Source organism: Bombina bombina, chromosome 8 (genome assembly GCF_027579735.1).
Source record: "Bombina bombina isolate aBomBom1 chromosome 8, aBomBom1.pri, whole genome shotgun sequence".
NCBI lineage: Eukaryota > Metazoa > Chordata > Amphibia > Anura > Bombinatoridae > Bombina > Bombina bombina.
In genome coordinates this window covers 278893325-278905918 of record NC_069506.1, presented here as the reverse complement: position 1 = coordinate 278905918, position 12594 = coordinate 278893325, and positions in this window count along the sequence as shown.

Here is a 12594-nt window from a genome sequence, read left to right as displayed (position 1 = left end):
AGATACGCAGGTGTAGAAGGCAGGGTACAGATGCGCAGGTGTAGAAGGCCGGGTACAGATGTGCAGGTGTAGAAGGCAGGGTACAGATGTGCAGGTGTAGAAGGCAGGGTACAGATGTGCATGTGTAGAAGGCAGAGTACTGGCGCACAGGTGTAGAAGGCAGGGTACCGGCACGCAGGTGTAGAAGGCAGGGTGCAGGGTACAGACACGCAGGTGTAGAAGGCAGGGTAGAGATGCACAGGTGTAGAAGGCAGGGTACAGATGTGCAGGTATAGAAGGCAGGGTACAGATGCGCAGGTGTAGAAGGCAGGACACGGTGCAGGTGTAGAAGGCAGGGTACGGACACGCAGGTGTAGAAGGCGAAGTACAGACACGCAGGTGTAGAAGGCAGGGTACAGACACGCAGGTGTAGAAGGCAGGGTACCGGCGCGCAGGTGCAGAAGGCAGGGTGCAGGGTACAGACACGCAGGTGTAGAAGGCAGGATAGAGATGCGCAGGTGTAGAAGGCAGGGTAGAGATGCACAGGTGTAGAAGGCAGGGTACAGATGTGCATGTGTAGAAGGCAGAGTACCGGCCACAGGTGTAGAAGGCAGGGTAACGGCGCGCAGGTGTAGAAGGCAGGGTGCAGGGTACAGACACGCAGGTGTAGAAGGCAGGGTAGAGATGCACAGGTGTAGAAGGCAGGGTACAGATGTGCAGGTATAGAAGGCAGGGTACAGATGCGCAGGTGTAGAAGGCAGGACACGGTGCAGGTGTAGAAGGCAGGGTACAGACACGCAGGTGTAGAAGGCGAAGTACAGACACGCAGGTGTAGAAGGCGAAGTACAGACACGCAGGTGTAGAAGGCAGGGTACAGACACGCAGGTGTAGAAGGCAGGGTACAGACACGCAGGTGTAGAAGGCAGGGTACCGGCGCGCAGGTGCAGAAGGCAGGGTGCAGGGTACAGACACGCAGGTGTAGAAGGCAGGATAGAGATGCGCAGGTGTAGAAGGCAGGGTAGAGATGCGCAGGTGTAGAAGGCAGGGTACAGATGCGCAGGTGTAGAAGGCAGGCTAGATATGCGCAGGTGTAGAAGGCAGGGTACAGATGCGCAGGTGTAGAAGGCAGGTGTAGAAGGCAGGGTACGGATGCGCAGGTGTAGAAGGCAGGGTACAGATGCGCAGGTGTAGAAGGAAGAGTACAAATGCGCAGATGTAGAAGGCAGGGTAGAGATGCACAGGTGTAGAAGGCAGGGTACAGATGCGCAGGTGTAGAAGGCAGGGTACAGATGCAGAAGGCAGGGTACAGATGTGCAGGTGTAGAAGGCAAGGTACAGATGCAGAAGGCAGAGTACAGAGGCGCAGGTATAGAAGGCAGGGTACAGATGCGCAGGTGTAGAAGGCAGGGTACAGATGCGCAGGTGTAGAAGGCAGGCTAGAGATGCGCAGGTGTAGAAGGGAGAGTGCAGACACGCAGGTGTAGAAGGAAGAGTACAAATGCGCAGATGTAGAAGGCAGGGTACAGATGCGCAGGTATAGAAGGCAGGGTACAGATGCGCAGGTGTAGAAGGCAGGCTAGAGATGCGCAGGTGTAGAAGGCAGAGTACAGACATGCAGATGTAGAAGGAAGAGTACAAATGCGCAGATGTAGAAGGCAGGGTACAGGTGCGCAGGGTAGAGATGTGCAGGTGTAGAAGGAAGAGTACAAATGCGAAGATGTAGAAGGCAGGGTACAGGCGCACAGGTGTAGAAGGCAGGGTAGAGATGCACAGGTGTAGAAGGCAGAGTACAGATGTGCAGGTGTAGAAGGCAGGCTAGAGATACGCAGGTGTAGAAGGCAGGGTACAGATGTGCAGGTGTAGAAGGCAGGGTACAGATGTGCAGGTGTAGAAGGCAGGGAACAGGCGTGCAAGTATTGAAGGCAGGGTACAGACACGCAGGTGTAGAAGGCAGGGTACAGACTCGCAGGTATTGAAGGCAGGGTACAGACGTGCAGGTATTGAAGGCAGGGTGCAGACACGCAGGTGTAGAAGGCAGGGTACAGACACGCAGGTGTAGAAGGTAGGGTACAGACACGCAGGTGTAGAAGACAGGGTACAGACATGCAGGTGTAGAAGGCAGGGTGCAGACACGCAGGTATTGAAGGCAGAGTGCAGACACGCAGGTGTAGAAGGCCGGGTGCAGGTGTAGAAGGCAGGGTACAGGTATCGAAAGCAGGGTACAGACACGCAGGTGTAGAAGGCAGGGTGCAGACGCTCAGGTATTGAAGGCAGGGTGCATACACGCAGGTGTAGACGGCAGGGTACAGACACGCAGGTGTAGAAGGCAGGGTGCAGACGCTCAGGTATTGAAGGCAGGGTGCAGACACGCAGGTGTAGAAGGCAGGGTGCAGGTGAAGAAGGCAGGGTACAGACACGCAGGTGTAGAAGGCAGGGTACAGACGCGCAGGTATTGAAGGCAGGGTACAGACACGCAGGTGTAGAAGGCAGGGTGCAGACACGCAGGTGTAGAAGGCAGGGTGCAGACACGCAGGTGTAGGGGGCAGGGTGCAGACACGCAGGTGTAGAAGGCAGGGTGCAGGTGTAGTAGGCAGGGTGCAGACACGCAGGTGTAAAAGGCAGGGTGCAGGTGTAGAAGGCAGGGTACAGACACGCAGGTATTGAAGGCAGGGTGTAGACACGCAGGTGTAGAAGGAAGGGTACAGACACGCAGGTGTAGAAGGAAGGGTACAGACACGCAGGTGTAGAAGGAAGGGTACAGACACGCAGGTGTAGAAGGAAGGGTACAGACACGCAGGTGTAGAAAGCAGGGTACAGACACGCAGGTGTAGAAGGCAGGGTATAGACACGCAGGTGTAGAAGGCAGGGTGCAGACACGCAGGTGTAGAAGGAAGGGTACAGACACGCAGGTGTAGAAAGCAGGTGTAGAAGGAAGGGTACAGACACGCAGGTGTAGAAGGAAGGGTACAGACACGCAGGTGTAGAAGGCAGGGTACAGACACGCAGGTATAGAAGGCAGGGTATAGACACGCAGGTGTAGAAGGCAGGGTGCAGACATGCAGGTGTAGAAGGCAGGGTGCAGGCACGCAGGTGAAGAAGGCAGGGTGCAGGTGAAGAAGGCAGGGTGCAGGTGTAGAAGGTGGGGTACAGACACACAGGTGTAGAAGGCAGGGTACAGACACGCAGGTGTAGAAGGCAGGGTACAGACACGCAGGTGTAGAAGGCAGGGTACAAACACGCAGGTGTAGAAGAAAGGGTACAGATGTGCAGGTGTAGAAGGCCTGGTACAGACACGCAGTGTAGAAGGAAGGGTGCAGGTGTAGAAGGCCGGGTACAAACACGCAGGTGTAGAAGGCCGGGTACAGACACGCAGGTGTATAAGGAAGGGTGCAGGTGTAGAAGGCTGGGTACAGACACGCAGGTGTAGAAGGCCGGGTAGAAACACGCAGGTGTAGAAGGCAGGCTGCAGACACGCAGGTGTAGAAGGCAGGATGCAGACACGCAGGTGTAGAAGGCAGGGTGCAGACACGCAGGTGTAGAAGGCAGGATGCAGACACGCAGGTGTAGAAGGCAGGGTGCAGACACGCAGGTGTAGAAAGCAGGGTAAAGACACGCAGGTGTAGAAAGCAGGGTACAGACACGCAGGTGTAGAAAGCAGGGTACAGACACGCAGGCGTAGAAGGCCGGGTACAGACACGCAGGCGTAGAAGGCCGGGTACAGACACGCAGGCATAGAAGGCCGGGTACAGACACGCATGTGTAGAAGGCCGGGTACAGATGTGCAGGTATAGAAGGCCGGGTACAGACACACAGGTGTAGAAGGAAGGGTACAGATGTGCAGGTGTAGAAGGCAAGGTGCAGACACGCAGGTGTAGAAGGCAGGGTGCAGCCACGCAGGTGTAGAAGGAAGGGTGCAGACACGCAGGTGTAGAAGGCAGAGTGCAGACACGCAGGTGTAGAAGGCAGGGTGCAGACACGCAGGTGTAGAAGGCAGGGTGCAGACACGCAGGTGTAGAAGGCAGGGTGCAGGTGTAGAAAGCAGGGTACAGACATGCAGGTGTAGAAGGCAGGGCCCAGACATGCAGGTGTAGAAGGCAGGGTACAGACACGCAGGTGTAGAAGGCAGGGTGCAGACACGCAGGTGTAGAAAGCAGGGTACAGACACGCAGGTGTAGAAGGCAGGGTGCAGACACGCAGGTGTAGAAGGCAGGGTGCAGACACGCAGGTGTAGAAGGCAGGGTGCAGACACGCAGGTGTAGAAGGCAGGGTGCAGATGTGCAGGTGTAGGAGGCAGGGTGCAGACACGCAGGTGTAGAAGGCAGGGTGCAGACACGCAGGTGTAGAAGGCTGGGTACAGACACGTAGGTGTAGAAGGCCGGGTACAGACACGTAGGTGTAGAAGGCAGGGTACAGACACACAGGTGTAGACACGTAGGTGTAGAAGGCAGGGTGCAGACACGCAGGTGTAGAAGGCAGGGTTCAGGTATAGAAAGCAGGGTACAGACACGCAGGTGTAGAAGGCAGGGTACAGACACACAGGTGTAGACACGTAGGTGTAGAAGGCAGGGTGCAGACACGCAGGTGTAGAAGGCAGGGTTCAGGTATAGAAAGCAGGGTACAGACACGCAGGTGTAGAAGGCAGGGTGCAGGTGTAGAAGGCAGGGTACAGACACGCAGGTGTAGAAGGCAGGGTACAGACACGCAGGTGTAGAAGGCAGGGTGCAGGTGTAGAAGGCAGGGTACAGACACGCAGGTGTAGAAGGCAGGGTACAGATGTGCAGGTGTAGAAGGCAGGGTACAGATGTGCAGGTGTAGAAGACAGGGTACAGATGTGCAGGTGTAGAAGGCAGGGTACAGACGCGCAGGTGTAGAAGGCAGGGTACAGACGCGCAGGTGTAGAAGGAAGAGTACAGACACGCAGGTGTAGAAGGCCGGTTACAGACACGCAGGTGTAGAAGGAAGGGTACAGACACACAGGTGTAGAAGGCAGGGTGCAGACACGTAGGTGTAGAAGGCAGGGTTCAGGTGTAAAAAGCAGGGTACAGACTCGCAGGTGTAGAAGGCAGGGTGCAGACACGCAGGTGTAGAAGGCAGGGTGCAAGTGTAGAAAGCAGGGTACAGACACACAGGTGTAGAAGGCAGGGTACAGACATGCAGGTGTAGAAGGCAGGGTACAGATGTGCAGGTGTAGAAGGCAGGGTACAGGCGCGCAGGTGTAGAAGGCAGGGTACAGACGCGCAGGTGTAGAAGGCAGGGTACAGACATGCAGGTGTAGAAGGCAGGGTGCAGGAGTAGAAGGCAGGGTACAGACACGCAGGTGTAGAAGGCCGGGTACAGACACGCAGGTGTAGAAGGCCGGGTACAGACACGCAGGTGTAGAAGGAAGGGTACAGATGTGCAGGTGTAGAAGGCAGGGTGCAGGTGTAGAAAGCAGGGTACAGACACGCAGGTGTAGAAGGAAGGGTACAGATGTGCAGGTGTAGAAGGAAGGGTACAGACACGCAGGTGTATAAGGCAGGGTACAGACACGCAGGTGTAGAAAGCAGGGTATAGACACGCAGGTGTAGAAGGCAGGGTGCAGACACGCAGGTGTAGAAAGCAGGGTACAGACACGCAGGTGTAGAAGGCAGGGTGCAGACACGCAGGTGTAGAAAGCAGGGTACAGACACGCAGGTGTAGAAGGCAGGGTGCAGACACGCAGGTGTAGAAGGCAGGGTGCAGACACGCAGGTGTAGAAGGCAGGGTGCAGACACGCAGGTGTAGAAGGCAGGGTGCAGACACGCAGGTGTAGAAGGCAGGGTATAGACACGCAGGTGTAGAAGGCAGGGTGCAGACACGCAGGTGTAGAAAGCAGGGTACAGACACGCAGGTGTAGAAGGCAGAGTGCAGACACGCAGGTGTAGAAGGCAGGGTGCAGACACGCAGGTGTAGAAGGCAGGGTGCAGACACGCAGGTGTAGAAGGCAGGGTGCAGACACGCAGGTGTAGGAGGCAGGGTGCAGACACGCAGGTGTAGAAGGCAGGGTGCAGACACGCAGGTGTAGAAGGCTGGGTACAGACACGTAGGTGTAGAAGGCCGGGTACAGACACGTAGGTGTAGAAGGCAGGGTACAGACACACAGGTGTAGACACGTAGGTGTAGAAGGCAGGGTGCAGACACGCAGGTGTAGAAGGCAGGGTTCAGGTATAGAAAGCAGGGTACAGACACGCAGGTGTAGAAGGCAGGGTACAGACACACAGGTGTAGACACGTAGGTGTAGAAGGCAGGGTGCAGACACGCAGGTGTAGAAGGCAGGGTTCAGGTATAGAAAGCAGGGTACAGACACGCAGGTGTAGAAGGCAGGGTGCAGGTGTAGAAGGCAGGGTACAGACACGCAGGTGTAGAAGGCAGGGTACAGACACGCAGGTGTAGAAGGCAGGGTGCAGGTGTAGAAGGCAGGGTACAGACACGCAGGTGTAGAAGGCAGGGTACAGATGTGCAGGTGTAGAAGGCAGGGTACAGATGTGCAGGTGTAGAAGACAGGGTACAGATGTGCAGGTGTAGAAGGCAGGGTACAGACGCGCAGGTGTAGAAGGCAGGGTACAGACGCGCAGGTGTAGAAGGAAGAGTACAGACACGCAGGTGTAGAAGGCCGGTTACAGACACGCAGGTGTAGAAGGAAGGGTACAGACACACAGGTGTAGAAGGCAGGGTGCAGACACGTAGGTGTAGAAGGCAGGGTTCAGGTGTAAAAAGCAGGGTACAGACTCGCAGGTGTAGAAGGCAGGGTGCAGACACGCAGGTGTAGAAGGCAGGGTGCAAGTGTAGAAAGCAGGGTACAGACACGCAGGTGTAGAAGGCAGGGTACAGACATGCAGGTGTAGAAGGCAGGGTACAGATGTGCAGGTGTAGAAGGCAGGGTACAGGCGCGCAGGTGTAGAAGGCAGGGTACAGACGCGCAGGTGTAGAAGGCAGGGTACAGACATGCAGGTGTAGAAGGCAGGGTGCAGGAGTAGAAGGCAGGGTACAGACACGCAGGTGTAGAAGGCCGGGTACAGACACGCAGGTGTAGAAGGCCGGGTACAGACACGCAGGTGTAGAAGGAAGGGTACAGATGTGCAGGTGTAGAAGGCAGGGTGCAGGTGTAGAAAGCAGGGTACAGACACGCAGGTGTAGAAGGAAGGGTACAGATGTGCAGGTGTAGAAGGAAGGGTACAGACACGCAGGTGTATAAGGCAGGGTACAGACACGCAGGTGTAGAAAGCAGGGTATAGACACGCAGGTGTAGAAGGCAGGGTGCAGGTGAAGAAGGCAGGGTACAGACACGCAGGTGTAGAAGGCCAGGTACAGACACGCAGGAGTAGAAGGAAGGGTACAGACATGCAGGTGTAGAAGGCCGGGTACAGACACGCAAGTGTAGAAGGCCGGGTACAGACACGCAGGAGTAGAAGGAAGGGTACAGACGTGCAGGTGTAGAAGGCCGGGTACAGACACGCAGGTGTAGAAGGCCGGGTACAGACACGCAGGTGTAGAAGGAAGGGTACAGACGTGCAGGTGTAGAAGGCCGGGTACAGACACGCAGGTGTAGAAGGAAGGGTACAGACGTGCAGGTGTAGAAGGCCGGGTACAGACATGCAGGAGTAGAAGGAAGGGTACAGACGTGCAGGTGTAGAAGGCCGGGTACAGACACGCAGGTGTAGAAGGCCGGGTACAGACACGCAGGTGTAGAAGGAAGGGTACAGATGTGCAGGTGTAGAAGGCTGGGTGCAGGTGTAGAAGGCCGGGTACAGACACGCAGGTGTAGAAGGCCGGGTACAGACACGCAGGTGTAGAAGGAAGGGTACAGATGTGCAGGTGTAGAAGGCTGGGTGCAGGTGTAGAAGGCCGGGTACAGACACGCAGGTGTAGAAGGCCGGGTACAGACACGCAGGTGTTGAAGGAAGGGTACAGACACACAGGTGTAGAAGGAAGGGTACAGACGTGCAGGTGTAGAAGGCAGGGTGCAGGTGTAGAAGGCCGGGTACAGATACGCAGGTGTAGAAGGCCAGGTACAGACACGCAGGTGTAGAAGGAAGGGTACAGACGTGCAGGTGTAGAAGGCCGGGTACAGACACGCAGGTGTAGAAGGCCGGGTACAGACACGCAGGTGTAGAAGGAAGGGTACAGATGTGCAGGTGTAGAAGGCTGGGTGCAGGTGTAGAAGGCCGGGTACAGACACGCAGGTGTAGAAGGAAGGGTACAGATGTGCAGGTGTAGAAGGCCAGGTACAGACACGCAGGTGTAGAAGGCCGGGTACAGACACGCAGGTGTAGAAGGAAGGATACAGATGTGCAGGTGTAGAATGTACACAGCATCAGTGAGGGGCAGACGCAGGGGATCAGGCTCATGAGATCAGGGAAGGGACAGGCACATTAACATCACTGCCCCTTACCCACTTTTATGCCCAATACCCACTTCAGTAGCTTTCTGTCCCTCAGTCACATAATAACCAGACAAATAACAATAAATAGACTTGTGCAGCACCTTCTCCTTTAACGCAGGCTCTGGAATCCACCTCGCTAAGCTTCCTATTAGCGCCGCCTTCGTTTCTGAGGAGGATTGGGGTTAGCGCCGCTCTTGCGCTAGAGATAAGTATTTAACCCCTCAAAGGTAAGATAACGAAAACAACTTAATACTGACTAATTTCATCAGTATTTTTTCATTTTCTTTAAATTTTGTTGGTGAATTCATTCATGAAAATGAAACAAATGTCTGTTTTTCTTTACTAACATATAATTTGTAGCAAAACTAATGCACATCTCTAATCATAAATATGTAATGCAGTAAATGCTCAGATCATGGTACATGAGGGAAATGGCGCAGTGACACACTATGTACCTTCCCAGCTGAGGAGGGAACTGAATTTGCACAGATCTTAGTTTGTTGCACTTTCACAAGAATAAATCTGGCTCTGAAAATTGCCAAATGTGACTTGCGGCCACCATGTTCAGCATTCAGATCAGCCCAAAGTTCACTAAAAGTGACCCTTGGTAACCTACCACAACCCTGCCCAGATGTATGTGGTATTAATGTACACTGTGGTTAAAACATATGCAGTAGAAGAGAGGATGGAAAGCGCTCATCTCTTTATTTCTATTATAAAGTATTTTAGCTCTAATTTTTTTTATTAAATTAACATCCATATTAGTTTGTGATCTCTACACTGTAACTAAATCTAAATAAATATCATTATATGGAACTTGAAGACAGTATTGAAACAGACACAGAACCAATGTGCTCACACCCCCAGCAACTTTTCACAAAATCAATAGTCCCAGCCTTGTATGGTTAAAATAGACCTTTATCATGCCAACAGGGAGGGTCCAAAACAGTCATGACTAAGATCCTTTAAGTGTTGTCAGGATAATGGAGTAAATGTATATTTCAACCCTAGTACTATTTTTTTATCCCTAAAGAGATGAATCGCCTATTGATTTTGTTCTAAATATAAATATGGCACATTCTTATCCTAAATGATCACTGTCCTACTACATAGCAATAATTGTGTAAGCACAGATTACTGTTTTCCAGATGTGGTAACGCATCCAATCTATTTCATTCTGTAGAATCACACAGAAGGGATACACAGTTCTGTTACAAATATCTCTGGTACGTCTGGAAAGCAGCACTTTTCTTTCATAAGGTGGTGAGAGTCCACAACCATTACTCCTGGGAATTCAACGTCTGGCCACTAGGAGGAGGCAAAGATACCCAAAGGTTCACAAGCTTTTAATCCCTCTCACCTCTGATATCACAGTCTGTTCTTTGCCTCTCCAGGAGGTGAAGATCTGAGGTGCCCCAGATTCTTTGGAATGGGGATTCTGAATCTTGTGGTTTCCTTCATAAGATGAATCCTTGAATAGAGGGGCATAGGACAGTGCTTGGCTGTGCAATGTAATTCTCCTGTGGCAGTTGTGGTAACAAGCCTGCCACGTGTATCGCTGCGACTGGTCCTTTAGCCTGCTTGGCTATGTATATAGGCTTTCTACTGTAGATGAGCTCTCTACTGTACAAAAGCAGTTGCAGCTGGGTAAGCAGTGAAGTGGTCCTGCTAGGTAAGAGCCTTTTCCCTCACACAGCCCTCAGGCTATCAGTAGGTACACACTTTATGTATATCATAGCAGAGGATGCTATCAGGTACACAAATGTAGAGTGGTGGGGGGCGGCACACATTGTGGTGTTAGATTTTAGTGCAAATCTAATTGTGGGGCAAGCTTGGATGCTATATTTAACACTTTATACCTTTTTCGTGTGACCACTTTAAATTTAAACAGTGCTCTTCACACTTCTCTGGCAGCCTATCACAACGGCAGCCATTACTGTTCTGCCTCTGAAAGTGTCTGCTGTATCGCGCTTTCCATTATCTCCTAATAGCAGCGTGGAAAACTACGCTCCTGCACAGTGCGCTTTAATGAGTTTCCCGCCGCTGTACAGAGCAATGTGTGCGCTCCTCCTCCCTCACTTGCGACCTGCCATTCTTCTGATGCGAACACTCTGTTTAAGGCTCCGGTCGTGAGTTTTTTCAGGAGGGGGTAAGCGTCTCTACTTCAGGAGTTTGGGGAGGTTATTAAGAGGGTTATTCTGCATAATTGCACTCTCATTTGAGTGTCCTCCTTTAGTGGGTTCCTTTTAGGGGGGGCTCCATGGAATTTTTGCAAAGTTTTAAAGACTTTGTGAATCTACGATCTGTGCATTATTTATATATTCACAGATTTTTAACAAATGCATGTCTTGTAATCTGGCTTCTGTATGTCCCCCTGTTCATATGTTTTATGTGTATATCAATAAGCTATTTTAATATAGTATCTAAAAGGTGGTCTTAATTTATGACTCACATTTATTCTCCTCAGGATTTACTCTTAAAATCACAGTATTTTAGTTTACTGTCGTATTTTGTTCAATCTTATGCAGTAAAAAATGCTTTGGTGGTCCCACTGTTATACATCTAGACCCATAAATAGGTAGGTTCACTGATCACTTATTTGGTTAAATGAAGTGTATATTTGCTAGCTTATTGTATAACTACCAGTTCAGCTTTGCAATTTTGTATGGATTTGTATGCATTCTACTGTAACTAATGGACTAAAGGATTCTGTACCACCTTGTTTTTCAGGGTACAGGGGAGTTTTACAGATTTGGCTCCAGGATTCAAGACTTCCTACACTATAAAATTCCTGCAGGTAGGATGGCTTAGCAGCCTCCAAATCAATGCACAGATTTCATCTGATAATCTCCCTACAGCTGAGTGCAGTTAAAGGGACATGAAAGCCCCAAAAAAATATTTCATGATTCAGACACAAGTTCTTTGGTAATGTTTATGGAAAAGGATTCCCAGTAGTGGATTCTGCATCTTCAATAAGGGATACTGAGAGAATGAAGCAACATTAATAATAGAAATAAAATGGAAAGTTGGTTAAAATTGCTGCTCTATCTAAATCACAAAAGAAACATTTTGGGTTTCATGTCCCTTTAAAGATCTGTCTTATATAGGTGAGATGTTGCATTGGAATCAGGATTTGGATCCTCCTTAAACCCTTCAGTGCTAACAGCAGCTCTGAGCCATCGCAAAGTTTGGAAAGGTAATCGCCTAACCTTTCCAACAGTATAACGTATGTGGCATTTGGAAAACAAAAATAAAAGTTATAAAAATAAATGTAAAAAATAAAGTTAAAAAAAAAAAGATGTGGGGGTCTTTAGGGACTCATAAATAAAGACCCCCAAAATACATTTTCTAAAAATAAACTAGTATATATTTAAAAAAAAATATATTGGTTTACGTATTGTAGCTAAATGATCACTGTAGTAATCAGTGTAAATGCAGTGATCACTTAGCTATGAAATGTCACATTCCCTTTTTTTTTGCAGTAAAATTTATCTCTTATTTCTAGTAGCATAATTTCTTTGAAAATATCTTTATTTTTGTAAAGAGTATTATGGCTAAGCATCTGATGAGTGCTGAGGAAGCAACTGAGATTCTTATGAACTCAGACTCTGATTTCTTTTCTGATAACACATCTGCTGCAGAAGATTCTGACAGCAACTTTTTCCCTGGTCTGTTATCATATAGTGACAGTTCAAGTAAGACAGATGAACTAACTGAGCCACAGTGTGGCTGCAGACAATTGAGAGCTGCCAGTGCCCGTGGCAGAGGGATGACAACAACATCTGCAGTGGCCACACAGCATACTGTGGAAATCAAGGGCATGGGGGATGTTGCAACAACATCTGCAGTGGCCACATAGCATACTGTGGAAATCAAGGGCATGGGGGATGTTGCAACAACATCTGCAGTGGCCACACAGCATACTGTGGAAATCAAGGGCATGGGGGATGTTGCAACAACATCTGCAGTGGCCACACAGCATACTGTGGAAATCAAGGGCATGGGGGATGTTGCAACAACATCTGCAGTGGCCACATAGCATACTGTGGAAATCAAGGGCATGGGGGATGTTGCAACAACAACTGCAGTGGCCGCACAGCATAATGTGGGATTCATGGGCAGGCCTGTTCCAAGCTACAACTGGACCTCCCCTATTATGGTTCAGCCAGTGTTGCCTCCATTTACTGGCAATTCTGGCCTCTGGGTAGGCACTGC